The sequence below is a fragment of the Vombatus ursinus genome, unplaced genomic scaffold (assembly GCF_900497805.2).
Source record: "Vombatus ursinus unplaced genomic scaffold, bare-nosed wombat genome assembly UNPS02014831.1, whole genome shotgun sequence".
Lineage (NCBI taxonomy): Eukaryota > Metazoa > Chordata > Mammalia > Diprotodontia > Vombatidae > Vombatus > Vombatus ursinus.
Genome location: NW_020954609.1, coordinates 589,655 through 610,096, shown reverse-complemented (window position 1 = coordinate 610,096; position 20,442 = coordinate 589,655).

Sequence of the window (20,442 nt, the reverse complement as noted above, 5' to 3'; positions counted from 1 at the left end):
GGATGGATCAAGTGAGGGGGTTTTAAGGATGAGGGAGGCACAAGGATGTTTGTAGGCAGTAGGGGAAAATCCAGTAAACAGGGAGAGATTGAAGATAAATTATATAGTGAGGATAACAGAGGAGGTAATCTGTTAGAGGAAATGGGATGGAATGGAATCGATTGGGCAAGTAGAGGGTTTTTCCTTGGTAAGGAACAACTGCACCTATTCATATGAGACAGGGGTGAAGGAGGAGATAGTGAGAGAAGGTATGTGAGTGATAAGAGACGGTGAAAAGGGGAGAAGAAGGAGTTAATGGTGAATGGCCTCAATTTTTCAGTGAAATGTGAAGGAAAGAAAGGAATAAGCATTTATTTAGCACCTACTACATGCCAGGCACTGTGCTAAGTGCTTTAAAAATATTATTTCATTTGAGGTGATGTTCTCAGATGAGAGGGGAGAGAGAGGTGGAGCTATGGAGGTTTGAGGAGGGATGAAAAGGTTTGGAAGAACAGCTGTGGAAATGGGAAAGTGAGTTAATTAGGAAGGTGTGCCTAGCAGCAGTGAGGGCCCAGTTGAAGTTATGTTGCAGCGGACACCATCAGCACAGTTTTGTAATTTCCTCCAACTCTGTTCAACAGCACATCAGTAGGTGCTAAGGCAAGAAATGCTGGGAATAATCCAAGGTTGGCGCTTAGCAAGGAATGTTTAGAGGTAGGGTGAGGAGGCAAGGGACTTAAGAGAAGAGGACAGAGTAGAGTTGAACTGGTTCACCAAGGGGTCAGGATGGGGAAAAGAGGAGAGTGTAGAAGGACTAGCACATCTGGTGTGAGGGCTTGCTGAGCCCTGTTCAGGGCTGCTCATCTACCTTTGGTGTCCACCTGATTCACTCAACTCTTACCTATGGCTCCAAGAAGCTGTAGCATGTGGACCAGCCACACCCCAGTAACTGATAGGTTCCAAACCTGTGAGTGAGGTGCGGGGAGATCTACCCCAAGCATGTGAAGACTTTCTCCAGCCAAATGGGTGGATGAGAACAATTTATTCCAATGGGCCATGAAGCCAGAAGAAGCAGGAATTGTGGAGCACTTAAAGCTTGGTCAGATACTGAGGATGTCAAGGTCATCTTGAGCCATTGCCAGTTGTCTTGACTTTTGTCTTGCCACTGGACTTCAAGGACTCAGGATGAGAGAATGAGGCAGATGATTCTGTGAGACTCTGCCTTGCTTAAATCCAATTCACGTTTGAGTCAAGACATCACTCCATGAGTGACATCTTGGAGTGATGTCATTGGTCCTTTTCGAAAACAAAAGATAAACTCCAACAACAACACCTTTATAGCTAATCTGACTGTTAAGTGGTTATGAAATGAAACTGGGATTCAGGATACCCTCTAAAATTGGGAGACACGATTGGTGAGTGCTTGAGCAGAGTCTAGACCCCCCCCCCCAAGCTGCCTTAGGGTACCAGAGAACCCTGGGGATGGGTAAAATATAACATTTCAGGCAGTGAGGACCAGGGTAATCAGTTACACTTTGATATCTCCAAACATAGCCCTGGAGGAGCTGAACTGCTCAGCCCCAGGAAGCAGCCATGGCTGTCCTCTAGTGGCTAGTGAGGATATTGCAGTCTTTAGAAAGGCTGTAGCGCACGTGCAGCACAGAGGAGCCGAGTTGGCTCATGCAGCGCAAGCAGTGCCACCTGGTGGAGAGCTCTGGTCTTGTATGCCCTCCCTGCTTAATTAATACCAGTAACAGTGATGTCTTGACTCGAATGTGAGGGCTCACGTTCAAAGTCCACCCCAGACTTCTACTCGCCTTCGGGATTCTGCCTCCCTAGGCCCCAGCACCAGTGAGGAGCAAAGAGGACACCTGCTTTTGGCCCAGGGGGTTGTGGGGGTTGAACGAGGGGCTAGGGATACAGAGAGGAAAAAACTAAGCGAAAGCCCAACTCTCAAGGGGCTTGTTATGCTCTGCTCATACTTCAGTAGTGAGAGCCACACAAGGAAGGCAACCAAAGGAGTCTGGGGTGTGGAGAGAGCTAGAGGGACCAGTGGAGGGGGTACCTGAGCTTTCCTTCAGGAAGACCTGGAGCCCTCTAAAAATGAGGAGGCAGGAGCTCCGGCCATGGGAAACGGGGCTGTGTACAGTGCACAGGGTAGCATGACAAGTTCCAGAAGACTAGCCTGAAGGCAGTGGGAGCCTAAACCCTAACCCTGCCTGTCCTCAGGCTGAGCCCCAAATCCAGCTGCAGAGTCAATCTGCAATCCTTCCCCAGATTGTGCCCTGACCCTAGGCTCAGGCTCAACTCCAGACACAGCCCCAGAAGAAGCCCTCCACCTAGACCTGATGCCAGCCCTGGATTCACACCTAACTTTGGCTATAAAGGAAAACCGAAGATGAAGCCCAGACTGGCCCTACCCTCAGTCATACTGAGTTACCAACCTGAAGCCAGGCTGACCCAGAAAATAGAGGGTGGAAGCTAGCAATAAGAGCCTAGGACCAAACAGTACCTGACCTGCTCCAGCTCCACACTAGTTGTCTCACCCAGCCCAGAAGAAAGATCTTGCCTGGGCCAGGAGTGCCAGCCATTTCAGCTGCCCTCCTGGCACCCTTTCCATCCTGTTGAAACTCCCCACCTGTCTCACCTCATGCCCACATGGTTTCACCTCCAACCTCTCCCAACTTTCCAGCTGCTGCCTGAGCCCTGGGACAACTCCACCCTGAAGCTGACTCAATGATTGCTGAGTCCTTGCCTAGAATCTCCATATCATGAGAAGGCCCAGCCTCACTCCTCACTCTCCACTAGTAGCCTGCTACACATCCATGCCTGCTGGTTGGCCCTCTAGGGACAAGAAGACTGTGAGCCCCTACATTAGACTGTGGGTTTCTTGAGAGCAGGAACTGTCTTTTGCCTTTCCTTGTATGCCCAGCCATTAGCACAGTTCCTGGAACATAGTAGGCGCTTAGTAAGCGTTTCTTGATGGATGGATGGGTGGACTGATTAATCATAATCTGCCTGAACTCATTCCTCAATGATTAGCACACTACCACCCCCTCATGCCCTTCCCCTCCCAGTGATCCTGAATCCTTGGCTGTCTTTGCACAAAGCACAGATGTTCCCATGCAGTGCCACTCCCTTGTTCCCATCTCTGTCAACCCATCCCCCATCATGACCCACTCCAGATCTATTTACCCGTCTGGAATGCCTGCTCTATAGGCAACAAACTGCATTTCATCTTCAACCTTTGTCTTTCTCACTCTCTCCATCTTCTGGCTCTCACTGGCACCTGGCTCCCTCCTGGGAGCCAGCTGCCCTGGCCACTCTTTCCAGCACTGGTTGCCCTATCACTCATACCGCTTCCCCCATTCCCTGGTTGTAGTGGGGGCTTTGAAATATACCTGTGTGGTGAATGAATTAAAAAAAGACATTCTGACCTCGCTCAGTATGCCTGCAATTTGACCCTGACTCTTTTTTCATGTTAATCTTATTCTTAGCTAGATGTTGAAGGATTGTTTATGGTATTTGCTCCCAGGATAGGCTGGCCACTCCTCCAGGAACTGGTTATTCATAAACAGGAATACTCTCAAGGATAGTTTTGAGAGCAGCTCCTTTCCCTCAGATCGTGTATTTTTTTTTTTTTTTTTTTTTGCAAATTGCCTTCTTTGTTAGAAGGAACTACTAAAAGCAGGTAGCTCCCAACTTTATCTTTGGAGTCTCCCCTACGGGGCAGACGTGTAGCCTGGGATTTTCCTGTTGGGATTCTGGAGGCTGAAAACTGGGACTCCCCAGCCCATGTGATCCAAATATAGATGGTTCCCCTGATGGTGATGATTGATTGTGACAAGATTTGATACCGACTGAGACTTAATATGTTATTGTTACCTATTGGGATTTACTAATTCTAACTCTATTCTATTTATTAATCTTAATCTGATTTTACTATCTTAATAATAAATACTTTTACTATATATTTATATATAAATCAAACTTGAGACTGTATCATTTCTAAACCAATCTGAACTAAAACTAATTTAAGCTGCAGTAAATAAGGCTGCTTAGCAATACAACTTTGCTCCCCATTGCCACTTCCAGACTGTCTTTACCACTATCACTCAGTAACTTCTCTTCCTTTGAGGTCCATACAATCTATATTTAGCACCCAATTAAGATTCTGGTTCATGTTATAGCACCTCTATGGTCATTGGGGAGGAGCCTTGGCACCCCCAATGTTTCTGATTTTCTATAACCTAGAGACGGGTCCCACATTCAGTTTCCAATGCCTCAGTTTCTTATAATAGTGACAAATACCAGGTTTGCGGTCCCTTACCATGTTAGGAGTGGGGTGTGGGGTTTGGATGGGAGCTGTTTGAAACTCCCTTTTTGCTCCTCAGCCAGTGTTGCTAGGGTCAGGGCAAGCTGGGAGGCAAGCTCAGCTATAAACCACGGGAAACCCTTAAGGGAAGGGGAGAGGGAGGAGGCAAGGAATAGGGTAGAGGAGGAGCAAAGGTTAGAGGAGAGAGAGAGAGAGAGAGAGAGAGAGAGAGAGAGAGAGAGAGAGAGGCAGCGAGAGAGAGAGAGAGAGAGAGAGAGAGAGAGAGAGAGAGAGAGAGAGAGGCTAGGACCGGGTTGGGCAAGAGGAGGAGGTGGGGTAGAAAGAACTAGCGGGTCCTGGGGAAAGAGGTGGTAATGCTAAAGCAACTTTACAAAGGGAAGAGGCTTTTGCCTTTCTTTCTTGCTCCGCCATCTTGGTAAACCAATGATGAAAACATTCCCACTCCTGGCTAGATGTTTTGTTGGCCTTTAAACTTAATTTGGTTTTAAGATAAAGGAACTTTGGTCAAAAGAACCCTATCATGGCCAACGTAATTTGGGGCTATCTTTAGTTAACTGACACCAACACTGTCAATATTTGTGGTCATCAGACTGGCAATGGCTTGACATATAAGAGGCAGCGGTCTTGTTAGCTGGATTTCTAGTTTTAGTTTCTGACTGACCCATAGCCAATTTCTCTAGAACAATCCTTACCTGAGGGGATCTAACTGATACAGAGCGATTGAATCTCAACTTGATCCCCCACCCCTGAGCTAGCTTAAAGGGAATTTTTCTTTTGGACTTCAACCAAACTAGTGAGAGGCCCATGGAAGCTGGGAATAGGAGAACTTAACCCTACACTGTCAAGGTTAGAATTCCAAGAGAAAATGGATCCTGAGGCATCCGAGCCACTAGCGTTGCTGGGGTGGGCTGGGGTGGGGTGTTCAGTTCCATCCAAAGTCACTGGCACCATGACTGTTAACCTGAAAGTTGGTTAAAGAGGCAACAAGCTAGGTGATAAGTAAATTCATATTGTTTATTCCCTTAAGTTAGCGATATGTACATGGAGTCGAAAACTTTAACTTTGACTGAATCAAGCAATTTTAGGAGAACATTTAAACCCTGTCTCAGGATGTCTGTGTTACTCAGATTTATGATCTCCATATATGTTTAACCATAGCATGACAAAGGAATTTTCTAAGTTGTAGGTTATAAATACAATAAGATAGGAGAATGTCAAAGTGTCAATTGAAATTATAGATCCAGGATATCTGTGTTTCTTTTACCATTAACATGACATAGCATAGTAAATGTCCATAAAATACCAAGATAAGAAGTCTCATTATTCAAGGTAGTGTCTGGATTAAGGCGCCTTAGTAGTCATAAACAGAAGAATGCTGGTCAGCTTCATCTGGTCCTGTAGTTGCTGACACGAGAAGGGGCATTTTAAGTTCACTCAGGGCTTCTTGTGGTTGATTAGTTCAGGCTTTGGCCCTTATTGGGACTCAAATGATATTAAATGATCATCACACCTGACCCCAGTAACTCTCTAGGAATACTGGAAAGGACTACCTGGGATCTCCCAGGTCCTGGATCCACTCAAAAGATTCCTGTTTTGGCTCTCCTCACTTGGTCTTGCTTTGGGTTCATCCAAGCTTGTGTTCTGGGTTTCTTTCATGTGATTTGTGTGTGACTCATGTGCAGTACCTTTGTCAAATGATTCATATGTGACTTATGTGTGGATAATTTTGTTAAAATCCTATATAACAAATAAATCTTCCAAAACCTGGGGGAGGGAGACATCCTTTCTTTCTGGCTCTCTCTCTCTCTCTCTCTCTACCAAATCACCTCATAAATTTCTTTCTAAAACTATTTCGGATTTTGGGGTTTGTTCTCCTGGACAACAAAATAATGGTATGTTAGCATGCTATAAGAAATTGTGAGCATGATGCATGCAGAGAAGTACTGAAAGACTTCTATGAACTGATGCAAACTGAAGTAGGCAGAGCCAAGGAAATCATGTGCACAACTGTTCAACAACGTAAATGTTGAAGAATCACAAAGCAATCAAAACTGAGTGTTGAGAAATTTGAAAGAACAAGCTGAGCCCCGAAGAAGAAATAAAAGGCAGTCTTTCCACTCTCCTTTGCAGAGGGAGGGATCCATGGAATATTGCATATAAGATCAGATTTTTTCCAATATGGTGATTGCTTAGCTAAATTTTTTCTCCCCTTATCTTTTCAAGAAAATTCTTTGTCATAAGAGATGGCTCTTTGAATGGGAGGGGTGGGATACAGGTAGAAGTGTAGGCAACATAAAAATAAAAAATAGCAATACATTAAAAAAAAAAAGAGGAACAAGGAGCCATTGGAGTTTATTGAGCAGCAAACTGACATGGTCAAACTTGTCCTTTAAGAATAGGAAAGAGGTCTCATGAGTTATAAATATCATCTTTCCATGCAGGAACGTAAACAAACAGTTCAACCTTAATAAGTCTCTTATGATTTCTCTTTCCTGTTTACCTTGTCATGTTCCACTTGAGTCTTGTATTTGAAAGTCAAATTTTCTATTCAGCTCTGGTCTTTCATCAATAATGCTTGAAAGTCCTCTATTTCACTGAATGACCATTTTTCCCCCTGAAGGATTATACTCAGTTTTGCTGGGTAGGTGATTCTTGGTTGCAATCCCATCTCCTCTGCCCTCCGGAATATCATACTCCATGCCCTCTGGTTCCTTAATGTAGAAGCTGCTAAATCTTGTGTTATCCTGATTGTGTTTCCACAATACTTGAATTGTTTCTTTCTGGCTGCTTGTAATATTTTCACCTTGACCTGGGAACTCTGGAATTTGGCTACAATATTCCTAGGAGTTTTCCTTTGGGGATCTCTTTCAGGAGATGATTGGTAGATTCTTTCAATTTCTATTTTACCCTCTGGCTCTGAAATATCAGGGCAGTTTTCCTTGATAATTTCTTGAAAGATGATGTCTAGGCTCTTTTTTTGATCATGGCTTTCAGATAGTCCAATAATTTTAAAATGATCTCTCCTGGATCTATTTTCCAGGTCAGTTGTTTTTCCAATGAGATATTTCACATTGTTTTCTAATTTTTCATTCTTTTGGATTTGTTTTACAGTGTTTTGATTTCTCATAAAGTCACTAGCTTCCAATTGCTCTATTCTAATTTTTAAGCAAGTATTTTCTTCAGTAAGCTTTTGGACTTCCTTTTCCATTTGGCCAATTTTGCTTTTTAGGGTATTCTTCTCCTCATTGGCTTTTTGGACCTCTTTTGTGGTTAGGCTATTTTTTAAGGTTATTTTCTTCAGTATTTTTTTGGGTCTCCTTTAGCAAGCTCTTAACTTGTTTTCATGATTTTCTTGCATCACTCTCATTTCTCTTCCCAGTTTTTCCTCTACTTTTCTTACTTGCTTCTCAAAATCCCTTTTGAGCTCTTCCAAGGCCTGGGACTGATTCATATTTTTCTTGGAGGCTTTGGATTGTAGGAGCTTTGACTTTGTTGTCTTCTTTGGTTGTATGTTTTGATCTTCTTTGTTACTAAAAAAAAGATTCTATGGTCTGACACTTCTTGGGAGGTTTGCTCATGATTCCAGTCAATTATATGAGTTATAAACTCTTTATTAAGGTAGAGGTCTGCTTCCAATGTGGAGAATGTACTGTCCCAAGCTTCGGGGGTTTGTACAGCGTTTTCAGAGATACTTCTAGGGACCTGTAAATTTTCAGTTCTTCTAGGTGGTATGATAAGGGGTGAGGTGTTTACTCCTTTCCTGGCCTGTGCTGTGGTCTATGAGTGACCACAAGCACTCTTTTCTGTCTTGAAACTGTGAGGAAGATTTCTTCTCCACTGCCACTACAAGCTCCACTGTGCCAGCTCTCCTCTTTGCCCCAGGACCACCTCTCAGAACTGTGACCCAGTTCCAAGCACAGGCAAAGCTAGAGATTCCTGCCTCAGCACTGGCAAAGAGATTCCTGCAATCCCCCTCTGATCAGCCAGTGGATTCCTCCTCAATATGTGGGCTGGAAGCTCAGGAGGCAGCCACCGCCCTGGGGCCATGCTCAGGAACTGGGGCTGAGACCTAGCTTCTCTCTCACCGCAGACACAGACTTTTCCCCCTGACCTTCTAAGTTGTCTTTGGCGTTCATGGGTTGAGAAGTCTGGAAACCACCACAGCTGCCTGCAATGCCATTATATGTATATATATATATATATAGATATAGATATAGAGATAGAGATATATATAGATATAGATAGATAGATAGATAGATAGATAGATAGATAGATAGATAGATAGATAGATAGATAGATAGAGGGCACAGGGTGAGTTGAAAATGAAGGGGTCATATCTAGAGAATAAAATAAGATTAAGGGGTGAGAGAGGATTATACTGGGAGAAGAAGAAAGGGAGAGGTAGAACGGGGTAAATTATCTCACAAAAAACAGAAAAGAAAAAGCTCTTACAGTGGAGGGGAAACAGGGGAAGGTGAGAGGGAATGAGTAAATCTTATTCTCATAGGATTTGGCTTAAGGAGGGAATAACATACACACTCAATTGAGTATGGAAATTAGTCTTACCCTACAGAAAAATAGGGGGAGAAGGGGACAAGAGAGCAGGGGAATGATAGAGAGGAGGGCAGATTGGGAAAGGGGATAATCAGAAGCAAACACTTCTGAGGAGGGACAGGGTCAAAAGAAAGAATAGAATAAATGGGGGAGCGGGATAAGATTAAGGGAAATAGAGTCAGTTTTTCACAACATGACCACTATGGAAGTGTTTTGCATAACTGCACATGTATAACCTATATTGAGTTGCTTGTCTTTTCAATGAGGGTGGGTGGGGAGGGAGGAAGGGAGAAAATTTGGAACCCAAAGTTTTAAAAACACATGTTTAAAAAAAATGTTTTCACATGTAACTGGGAAATAAGAAATACAGAAAATGGGGTACAGAAATCTATCCTGCCCTACAGGAAAATAAGAGGAGAAGGGATAAGAGAAGGGGGGAGAGATAGAAGGGAGGGCAGACTAGGGGAAGGGATATTCAGAATGTATGCCATCTTGGGGTGGGAGGAGGGGCGAGACGGGGTGAAAATTTGGAACTCAAAATCTTGTGGAAGTAAATGTTGAAAACTAAAAATAAATAAATTTTTAAAAAAAGACTAGGAAAGAGGAAAACCAAATTACCAGTATCAAAAATGAAAAGGGTGAATTCACCACCAATGAAGGGCAAATTAAAACAATAATTAGGAACTATTTTGTCCAATTGTATGCCAATAAATCTGACAATCTTAGTGAAATGGATGAATATTTACAAAAATATAAACTGCCCAGATTAACAGAAGAGGGAATAGAATACTTAAATAATCCCATCTCAGAAAAAGAAATTGAACAATCCATTGATGAACTCCCTAGGAAAAAATCTCCAGGGCCAGATGGATTTACAAATGAATTCTATCAAACATTTAAAGAACAATTAATTCCAATACTATATAGACTATTTGGGAAAATAGACAAAGCAGGAGTCTTACCAAATTCTTTTTATGATACAAATATGATGCTGATACCTAAACCAGGAAGAGGCAAAACAGAGAAAGAAAAGTATAGACCAATTTCCGTAATGAATATAGATGGAAAAATTTTAAATAAAATATTAGCAAATAGATTACACCAACTTATCACAAGAAGAATACACTGTGACCATGTAGGATTTATACCAGGAATGCAGGGCTGGTTCAATATTAGGAAAACTATCAGCATAATTGATCATATCCACAACAAAATTGACAGAAACCACAAGATTATCTCAATAGATGCAGGAAAAGCTTTTGACAAAATACAACACCCATTCCTATTCAAAACATTAGAGAGCATAGGAATAAGTGGAGTCTTCCTTAAAATGATAAGTAGCATCTACCTAAAACCTTCAGCAAGCATCATACGTAATGGGGACAAGCTAGAAGCATTTCCAATAAGATCAGGGGTGAAACAAGGATGTCCATTATCACCACTGTTCAATATGGTACTAGAAACATTAGCTTTAGCAATAAGAAACGAAAAAGAAATTGAAGGTATTAGAATAGGCAAAGAAGAAACAAAGGTATCACCCTTTGCAGAGGATATGATGATATACTTAGAGAATCAAGTAAAAAAACTACTTGAAATAATAAACAACTTTAGCAAAGTTGCAGGATATAAAACAAACCCACATAAATCATCAACATTTCTGTATATTACAAACAAAGCCCAACAGCAAGAGATAGAAAGAGAATTTCCATTTAAAGTTACTGTAGACATTATAAAATATTTAGGAGTCTATCTGCCAAAACAAACCAAGGAACTATACGAACACAGTTACAAACCACTTTTCACACAAATAAAGTCAGATCTAAATAACTGGAAAAACATCAATTGCTCATGGGGAGGCCAAGCTAATATAATAAAAATGACAATTCTACCTAAGCTAATTTACTTATTCAGTGCCTTACCAATCAAACTACCAAAAGATTATTTTATAGAACTAGAAAAATAATAACAAGATTCATTTGGAAGAACAAAAGGTCCAGAATATCAAGAGAACTAATGAAAAGAAACACTAGGGAAGGTGACCTAGCTATTCCAGATCTTAAATTGTATTATAAGGCAGCAATTATCAAAACTACTTGGTACTGGCTAAGAAATAGAGTGGTAGATCAGTGGAATAGGTTAGGTATGCAAGACATAGTAGTCGATGACTGTAGTAATCTACTGTTTGATAAACCCAAAGACCCCAGCTTCTGCAATAAGAACTCACTATTTGACAAAAACTGCTGGGAAAACTGGAAAAGAGTATGGCAGAAACTAGGCATAAACCAAAATCTTACACCATATACCAAAATAAAGTCAAAATGGGTACATGATTTAGATATAAAGGCTGACACTATAAGCAAACTGGGAGAGGAAAGAATAGTGTACCTGCCAGATTTATGGAGAACAGAAGAATTTATGACCAAACAAGAGATAGAGAACATTATGAAATGCAAAATGGATGATTCTGATTACATTAAATTGAAAAGTTTTTGCACAAACAAAACCAAAGCAACCAAGATTAGGAGGGAAGCAGAAAACTGGGAAAGAATTTTTACAACCAATATCTCTGATAAGGTTCTCATTTCTAAAATATATAGAGAACTAAGCCAAATTTATAAGGATACAAGTCATTCCCCAATTGATAAATGGTCAAAGGATATGAACAGGCAGAAGAATTTCTTCAGATGAAGAAATTAAAGCTATCTATAGTCATATGAAAAAATGCTCTAAATCACTATTGATCAGAGAAATGCAAATCAAAACAACTTTGAGATACCATATCACACCTATCAGATTGGCCAACATGACAAAACAGGAAAATCATAAATGTTGGAGAAGATGTGGGAAAATTGGAACACTAATGCATTGCTGGTGGAGTTATGAAATGATCCAACCATTCTGGAGAGCAATTTGGAACTATGCCCAAAGGGCTATAAAACTGTGCATATCCTTTGATCCAGCAATACCACTACTAGGTCTGTATCCCAAAGAGATCATAAAAATAGGAAAAGGACCCACATGCACAAAAATATTTATAGCAGCTCTTTCTGTGGTGGCAAAGAATTAGAAATTGAAGGGATGCCCATCAATTGGGGAATGACTGAACAAGTTGTGGTACATGAATGTAATGCAATACTATTGTGCTATAAGAAATGATGAGCAAGAAGACTTCAGAAAAACCTGGAAAGACTTGTATGGACTGATGCTAAGTGAAGTGAGCAGAACCAGGAGAACATGGTACACAGTAACAGCCACATTGTGCGATGACTGACTTTGATAGACTTAGCTCTTTTGAGCAATGCAAGGATCTAAGACATCTCCAAAAGTCTCATGATAGAAAATGTTATCCACATCCAGAAAAAGAACTATGGAGTCTGAATGCAGATTGAAGCACATTATTTTCTATTTTTTTCTTTCTGTTTTGTTTCCTCTTTTTTGTGGTTCTTCCTATTGGTTCTAATTCTTCTTTACAACATGACTAATGTGAAAATATGTTTAATAGGAATGTATATGTAGAGCCTATATCAGATTGCATGTGGTCTTGGAGAGGGAGGCAGGGCGGGAGGTGGAGAAAATTTAAAACTCAAAAGCTTATGAAAGTGATTGTTGAAAAATAAAAATGAATAACTTAATTAAAAAATAAATATAATCAAAAAATAAATTAAAAAAAGAATAGGATTGGTAAATTGCTTGCCATTTTGGGATGACAGGAGGGAGGGAGAGAGGGAGAAAAATTTGGAACTCAAAATTTTGTAAAAATGAATGCTAAAAATTGTCTTTACATATAATTGGAAAAAATATAATACTATTAAAAAAAAAGAATATCAGGGCAGCTAGGTGGCACAGTGGATAGAGCATGGCCCTGGAATCAGGAGTACCTGAGTTCAAATCCAGCCTCAGACACTTGACACTTACTAGCTGTGTGACCCTGGGCAAATCACTTAACGCCATTGCCTAGCCAAAAAAAAAAAAAAAAGAATATGATTGGAGGAGGCCAAAGACTTAAGGTAAGGAGGTCAGTGGAGAGGCTACTGCAGTAGTCCAGGTGAGAGGTGATGAAGACCAGAAAAGGTGGGGGGGTGGAGATGGCTATCTAAGTAGGAAGAAGAAAATCTATGCAAGAGCTGTTGTACAGGTAGAATCATCCTAGGAAACTTGCTAATGGATTGCACGTGGTGCTGAGGGAGTGAGGAAGATGGGGAAGAGTCAAGAATGGCTCTGAAGTTTTAAACCTGGATGACCAGAAAGATGGAGGGATCAGCAGCTGAAATGGCAAAGTTCAGAAGATGAGTGGGATTGAAGGAAAAGACTGAGCCTGAACTCCCAACCCAAGTTGGCCCCAGACTGAGACCAGACTCTGGCCATAAACTCCAATCAAACCGTAAGTTCAGACAGATCAGTCATATCCAACTGGTTTGCTTGGCAAAGATACTAGAGTGGTTTGCCATTTCCCTCTCCAAATCAAGCCTTAGTGCTCATTTAGCCTCGACCTTGGGCCTTAGCTGACCCCTAACCTCAGGCTCCTAAAACTGGCTCTAGAATGAGACCAGATTCTGGCTTCCACAATGATACCTAACGGGAGTTACAAACTGAAACCAAATCTTATCTCCAGATTTAGCCTGTATTCTAACATCTGCATGAGCCATGACCCTGAGGATAGTAGTTATATGTATATATGTAGATCTAGAGGTAGAGTCTGGGAATCTGCTTGAAAGACCCTAATCCTAAATATTGACTCTGCAGCTCTTTTGGCTGCCAGGTATTGACTTCCATCTTAATTTGGCCTTAGAGTTTGGTTTCTCTGCCATCAGCTCTCCACTTTGCCACCCTCTTTGTGCAGATACTCTGTGCTAGGCCAGCTAGGGAGGATCCCATCTAGAAACAGTGAGGCAGCCCACAGTCCATGATCACAGGCTCAGTTGTCCTCCCCAACCTTGTAGGAAATACCCATAGTGACAAAAACTAGATGTGTCAGCACTTTTCCACCTAACCTCAGAGGATATAAAAAGCTCTACCCCAACAGAGGACCTGAGGCTTCAGTCAGCAAAGAGATGATGTCCTGACTGTCACCTGTCATTGTGAACCAGGACAATGGTGGGTAAGATGTGATGAATAGGGGTGGGGGTGGGGAAGGGAGAAGCAAGAGGAGGAGGAAGAGGAGGAATTTCCTATTCTGATTTAGAAGATGAAAGTAAAAGGAAGCATGGGCAGCAATTGGCCTGGCTTTCTCTGAGCCTGCTAAATAAAGGAGGCAAAGTTAAAACTACAGTGGCTTTGGCAGAAGCTAGTCTGTCAGAGTAAGGTTTGTTCATATGCAAAGAAGGTGAATGGAGGAGGAAGCTTAAGTGGAAGGTGAAGAGGAAGATGAGGCCCTTAAGAAGAGTAAACAGAGCATTCTAAAAAGGAAGAAAAGAAAAAAGAGAAGGATGGCTCCCCTCTCCTCGAACCTTTCGGTTTATACAGAGGCAATGAGTAGATAGAGGACACTGGAGTAGGCATAGTTAATCTGAGGGAAATAGGCCTGATGCTGATTTGGAAAAACTGAAAATCTGACAAATTGAAAAATTAACTTTTATTGCTCTCAAGTAAATGAGGACTTTGAAAGCTGTATTTAGGATTTAAAGTTAAATCTCATGTGCATATATCTGAGTATTGAGTTTATGACATGTGTGTGGTATTTCAGCATTTTAGAAATTTTGAAACCCTTTTAAAAACAGTTCATTTGATTAAAAATTTATTGTTTTTTTTAAAGCACACAGACAAGTACAGCAGAATTTTGGGGAAAAAAAGCATCAAGCTTCTGACTGTGAGTATGTAAAATGGGGTGAGGGAAGAGAGGAGAGAAGAGGGGTAAGGGGAGATTGGGAGGGAGAGAGAGACAGGGATGGGAAAGGAGGGAGGGATGGAAATGAGGATGAGTAAGGGATGGGGATGGGGAAGGGGGAAGGAAGGATGGGGTGGGGGGGAGAGAGGGAGGGATAGGAAAAGGATGATGGGAAGATGAGGTAGGGGAGAGAGGGAGGATGTGGTGGGGGAGGGGTGGAGAGATGGGAATGGGGTGGAAGGCGAAGGAGGGACGGATGGGGATGGGGTGAGGATAGAGAGAGAGAGAAGCTAAGGAAAAGGAAGCCAGATAGGTGAGGTTAGGAAGGGAGAGGTGTGGAACAGGGGATAGAGTTGACAGCTCAGTGAGAAAAAAAAAATCCAAACAATTATAAAATCAGCAATTCTTTGATTTCAGTTCTAGAGAGTATACTGCCAAGGTAAGTGAACTTATCCACAGCATTCAAAACTTTTCCATTTGCTGGAACCATTGGTTTCATGTACGGATGGTGTGGTGCTGGCTGATGGAGTACCAGTGTTTTCTTGGTGTTAATTGTTAGGCCAAAATTAGTACAAGCAGCAGAGAAAACATCCATACTTTGTTGCATCTCAGCTTCAGAGGCTGCATTGAGTGCACAATCATCTTCGAACAAAAAATCATGCACCAACACTCCCCCCACTTTGGTCTTGGCTGTAGCCTTTTCAAGTTGCAGAATTTAGCATCAGTAAAGGCTGACCCTGATGCCACGTCTGTCCTCATTGAAGGCATTTGACAACATGACTGAAAACATCATGCTAAAAACAGGAACAAGCACACAGCCTTGTTTCACTCCATTGGTGACTGGGAAAGCAAGAGAGCATCTTCCATTATCCAGAACCAGGGCAAGCATACTGTCGTGAAATTGATGTACAATACTGATGGACTTCTCCAGGCAACCAAATTTGGATATAATTTTCCCTAAGCCCTCACAACTGACTGTATCAAAGGCCTTGGTCAGATCTACAAATGTTGTGTACAGACAGACCTCTGTTCTGCTCTTGGCATTCCTCCTGGAGTTGTTGGGCAGCAAATACCATATCCACCGTTTCTCAGTCCTTTCTGAAACCACACTGGCTCTTGGGTAGATGACCATCTTCCAGGTGAAGGATCAGCCTATTAAGGAGGACTCTGGCAAGAATTCTGCCAGCAATGACTAAGAGAGAGATTCCCCTTGATTGTCACAAGACAATCTATTTAATCTATTTCCTTTACCTTTATAGAGATGGACAATGGAGATGTCCTTGAACTCCTGGGGGATAATCTCCCCTTATCATATAACCCAGAAAATTTCAATCAGTTTTTGTAGGAGCAATGGACCACCACCACCCCCAACCTTTTAAATCTCACCTGGAATAGAATCAGCATCAGGTGCTTTGCCATACAAAAGGAACCTAATGGCATTCAAAATCTCTTCTTTAGTTGGAACTTCAACTAGGGCCCGGGATTGACTTCAACCTGAGGTCAATGACTTCAGCATTGCTTGATTGATGGTCTGTTGAGAACACTATGGAAATGTTCAGCCCTTGGCAGTATACTTTCTAGGGATGTACACATTGATGATGAGGTTGACACACAAATTGCCAGAGCTAGCTCGGTGGTTGGGAGGCTCTGAAGTCAAGTGTGGGAGAGAAGAGGTATTAGACTGACTACCAAGCTGAAGGTCTCTACAGAGCTGTTGTGATGACCTCATTGTTACATGCCTGTGAAACCTGGACGTCTACCAGCACAATGCCAGGAAACTGAATTGCTTCTATTTCAATTGTCTTAGGAAGATTCTGAAGCTCACCTGGCAGGATAAGGTACCAGACACTGAGGTCTTTTCTCAAACTAAACCACATTCAAACTCCACTGCAGAGAGCACAACTCCGATGGGCTGGCCACATTGTTCAAATGCCAAACATACACTTGCCAAAAAGACTATTTTATGGACAACTCACACAGGGCAAGTGCTCACATGGTGGTCAGAAGAAGCAACACAAGGACACTCTCAAGGTCTCTTTTAAGAACTTTGGACTTGATTGTGTGACATGGGAGACACTGGCACAGGATCACCCACATGGCGTGCCCTCATCAGAGAAGGAGCTGTGCTCTATGAGCAAAGCAGAATTGAAGTAGCTCAAAAGCTAACTTGCAAGATGTACAAATTTAGAGAATCCACCCCAAATGTTCACATGAACTATTTGTGCCCAACCTGTGGTAGAGCATTCTGAGCTTGCATTGGGCTGATCAGCCCCAGTCCGACACACTGGACCTTGACCCCAACATACTGATGTCATTTTGGTCCTTTTTGAGAAGGAAGGACAACAACCAACCAAGCAGTGATTTCAGCTCAAATAAATTTAGAAAACAGGGGCACATAAAGTAAAATCTGGCTTCTTTCCTTACAGATGGGGAAGAGAGGGGCAAAAGAGTTTTAGTTTAAGGGTAACTGAAGTATAAACATAGGTTTTTGTGCATTTTTGTTCATCAGTTGACAAGTCAAGTTTTGACAAATATATTTGCAGACAAATGAACTGAAGAACAAAATCAATAGAGTGGGCCCATCAAGTCCTCATCATGGTACCCAGAAGGCTAAGGGTTAGGGCAGTTAAGACTAAGCACATAGACCCTCCACTCCTATTAGAGAAGTGGATGGGAGGGGCTGGGAGTGAGGGGGGGAGGGGATCACACCCTCAGCAGTCTGGACACCCAGTACTGACTTCCTGTGAGAACTGAATTTGAGACCTATGAATGTGAAGAGTTTTGCACACCTGGGAGCATTGTAGACTCTCTAGTTCCATGCTGTTGTTCTTGTTACTGTTTTAGCTGTGATTGTACTTCCCTTGCTTGAAAAACTGTCTCTGTCATTGTTGCTATGTTACAAGCCCTAGGAGCCATGTGTTTAAGCCTAGGGAGCTTCCAGTTGAGGGCGCCCTTGTAACACTTTGCAGCCCCAAGACAAGGAAAGGGTGGTCAGCAGGTCAGTCAGAGACCAGATTCTGCTCTAGAGAAGAGGGACTCTACAACATGCTTGTGAGGAGGACCCCAAGATAAGAGCACAAAACAGAGGGCACCTCCTGGCAACAGCTTAACATAGACACAACAGGGAGCAATCACAAAGACTGGGACCCTCGGGAAGGCAATGAAAATGCAAAAGCCAAATGGCTCTGCCGTGTTGGGGAAAATCCTGAGCATCCTTCTCTCCAGAAGCAGCTGCCTGGACTATGGACTAAAAGGGAACCACAATGAACTCCATGACTTCCTTCCCAGAAGCCTAAGTGCAGGTTGGAAACACTTGGGCCTCAGGGGACTGGGTGGGTGTGTGGATGCCCTTGGCTGTTACAGGAGTTAAGATTTGTTTTAAGCTCTTCTCACTCTTCTCTATTGCCTGGAACACCCTAGAATGTGTTGGTCCCACGAGAGTGGGTTTGTTTGGGAATGGGATCTGATGCATACATAGTATATGGTATGTCATCTCCAAAAGAGATGTAGGGCTGGTAGCATGGAGAGGAGAGAAGAGGAGAAGAAAAGAGAGGAAAGGAGGGGAGAGGAGAGGAGGGGAGGAGAGGAGAGGAAGATGGAAGACTTAGCAAAGGCTTGATCTTGTCCACTGACTGCCACATGCTATATGCCACACTTGCAAACCAAGTGGACCCTCACTGATACCTTAACCATGATAGTTAATCCAGGGCAGAGCATGTAGAGGCAGAGGCACATGGGCTTTGCAGTGACTACCACCAACCAGTATTGAGGAGGACAGGATTCATGGGACTTTGGCTACATCTCCCTAGATGCCTGTAATCCATCCTCTCTGCCCTTGTATTGATGAGCACATGGGTCAGTCTCCTGATTGGTAGACTTAGTCAATTAGAAGACCAAAATTGGTGCTAGAAAAAATTGGTTGATGTGGTGGGCATGCTGAGGAATCAGCTATCCTCACCCCCCACCAAGGGGAGATTGCCAGTAGCTCACGTACTGGTATACTCATGAAAAGAACACTGAAGCCACAACAATGGCTCTGAGTGGCACATGTGATAACTGAATCAATCCCATAGGGGTGACTCTCTACGAGCAATGGGATGGCCTGGAGAAGCAGCCCCATGAAGGTGAGGGCAAGACTCCTCTGAGACCCCACTGTTTTTCTCCCTTGAAAGGGCCAGCCACCACCACACAAGCCTGACTGTTTCCCTCCTTGGTATAAAGGTATAAAGACACCTTCCATGAGACGACAAGGCATGAACCAAAACTTTACATGGGATCAAAGGAGGGTGAAAAGAACGCAGCCCCATGAAGCTATGTGAGGCCAGTCCATAAATCTAAGCATGAAAATTCTCTTTGGGTTCCAGACCAAAACCTGGCAGCATGTCATCAAGGTTCCACAAGAGTAACCCTCTCTTCCCCCTTTCACAATGAATACTTCTGACCCTTCCAAAAGATACTCAGTTGCTCTGTAATGATCTTTTGAGCAGCTATCTAAATTGTGCGTGCAGTCAAATGGCTCAAATGTTGACCAGGTCAGGCTGAAAGGAGGAGATAGACTAGAACAGAAGAATATTTTGAAAATATCCTTACTCTGGGAATAAAAGAGTGGGAGGTAGGTGTCACAATCATCCAAAATTTCCCCAAATCTAACCATTGCCATGGGTTCTTTGATTCCCATCCTGTGTCCCCTTTGTCTACAGAACTCATTCTCCATAGCCTCTTGGGTGGCTGACCTTTGCCTGAGGGATAACACTCTCATTCCCCTGAATGTGAAGATTACTCTTGTTCTTCCTTGTGGAGCACAGGGTGGGACACCACAGGTATTAGCAGATGAAGGGAAAATTGAGGCATCAGGCCACTGTGCCTCTTGTCCCAGACCAACGGGCACCAACAGGCTTTTCATGACATGGAGGACTCTCTCAATAGCAATGGCCATGATTGCAACACTAGCCCCAAAGTCCAAGCATAAGCCTACCAATATGGACCTAAGACCTGAGTGTGTGTCACTGCTAGGAGGGCTGTAGAGGATAGCAGGGATTATTAGCCTGGGAATGACTTCCAAAGGTCCAGATCCTGTACTGACTCGGTGTACCTTGGATGCGAAAGACATGTACAGCATGCTTTAAGATTGGCCTTGAGTCCTGTGTCTGCTTCTCAGCAGTCCTGAGCAGCTCATCCACCAGCCTCAGCCATCTGCCCCTTCTACTGATACTCTGTGCAGAGCCATCTAGGGAGGATGCCATTCAGCACCAATCCAGGTTCACAGGTGCAGCTTGCCTGCTCTTCCTCCTCCTCCCTTGCCTGGAAGAGTCAGCCTCAGTCAAGACCAACCCAGACAAAATCCCACTGAGCCCCAGAGAGGAGCCTTTGGTTTCACTCAGCAAAGGATGAATGACCCAGGGGGGCTAGCCTGGGGCCCAGAAGTGGGAAGCTGAGGCCCAGGATGAACTATGGGGCTGTCAGGGCTGTCTGTCAGAACCAGAGGCCACTCTGAATGTGTTTACCTGCTGATGGGGGGTCGACTTTATTTTTTTTACTCTGAAATCATTTATTTCATAATTTCTTACAATGCAATAATATCCCATGACATTCATGTACAATTTGTCCAACCATTTCCTAATTGTCTAAAAGGCCATCAAAGGCACCCCTCCCCTTAGATTCTTTTTTTTTTTTAGTTTTCAACATTTATTTCCACAAGATTTTGAGTTCCAAATTTTCACCCCATCTCACCCCTCCCCCACCCCAAGAT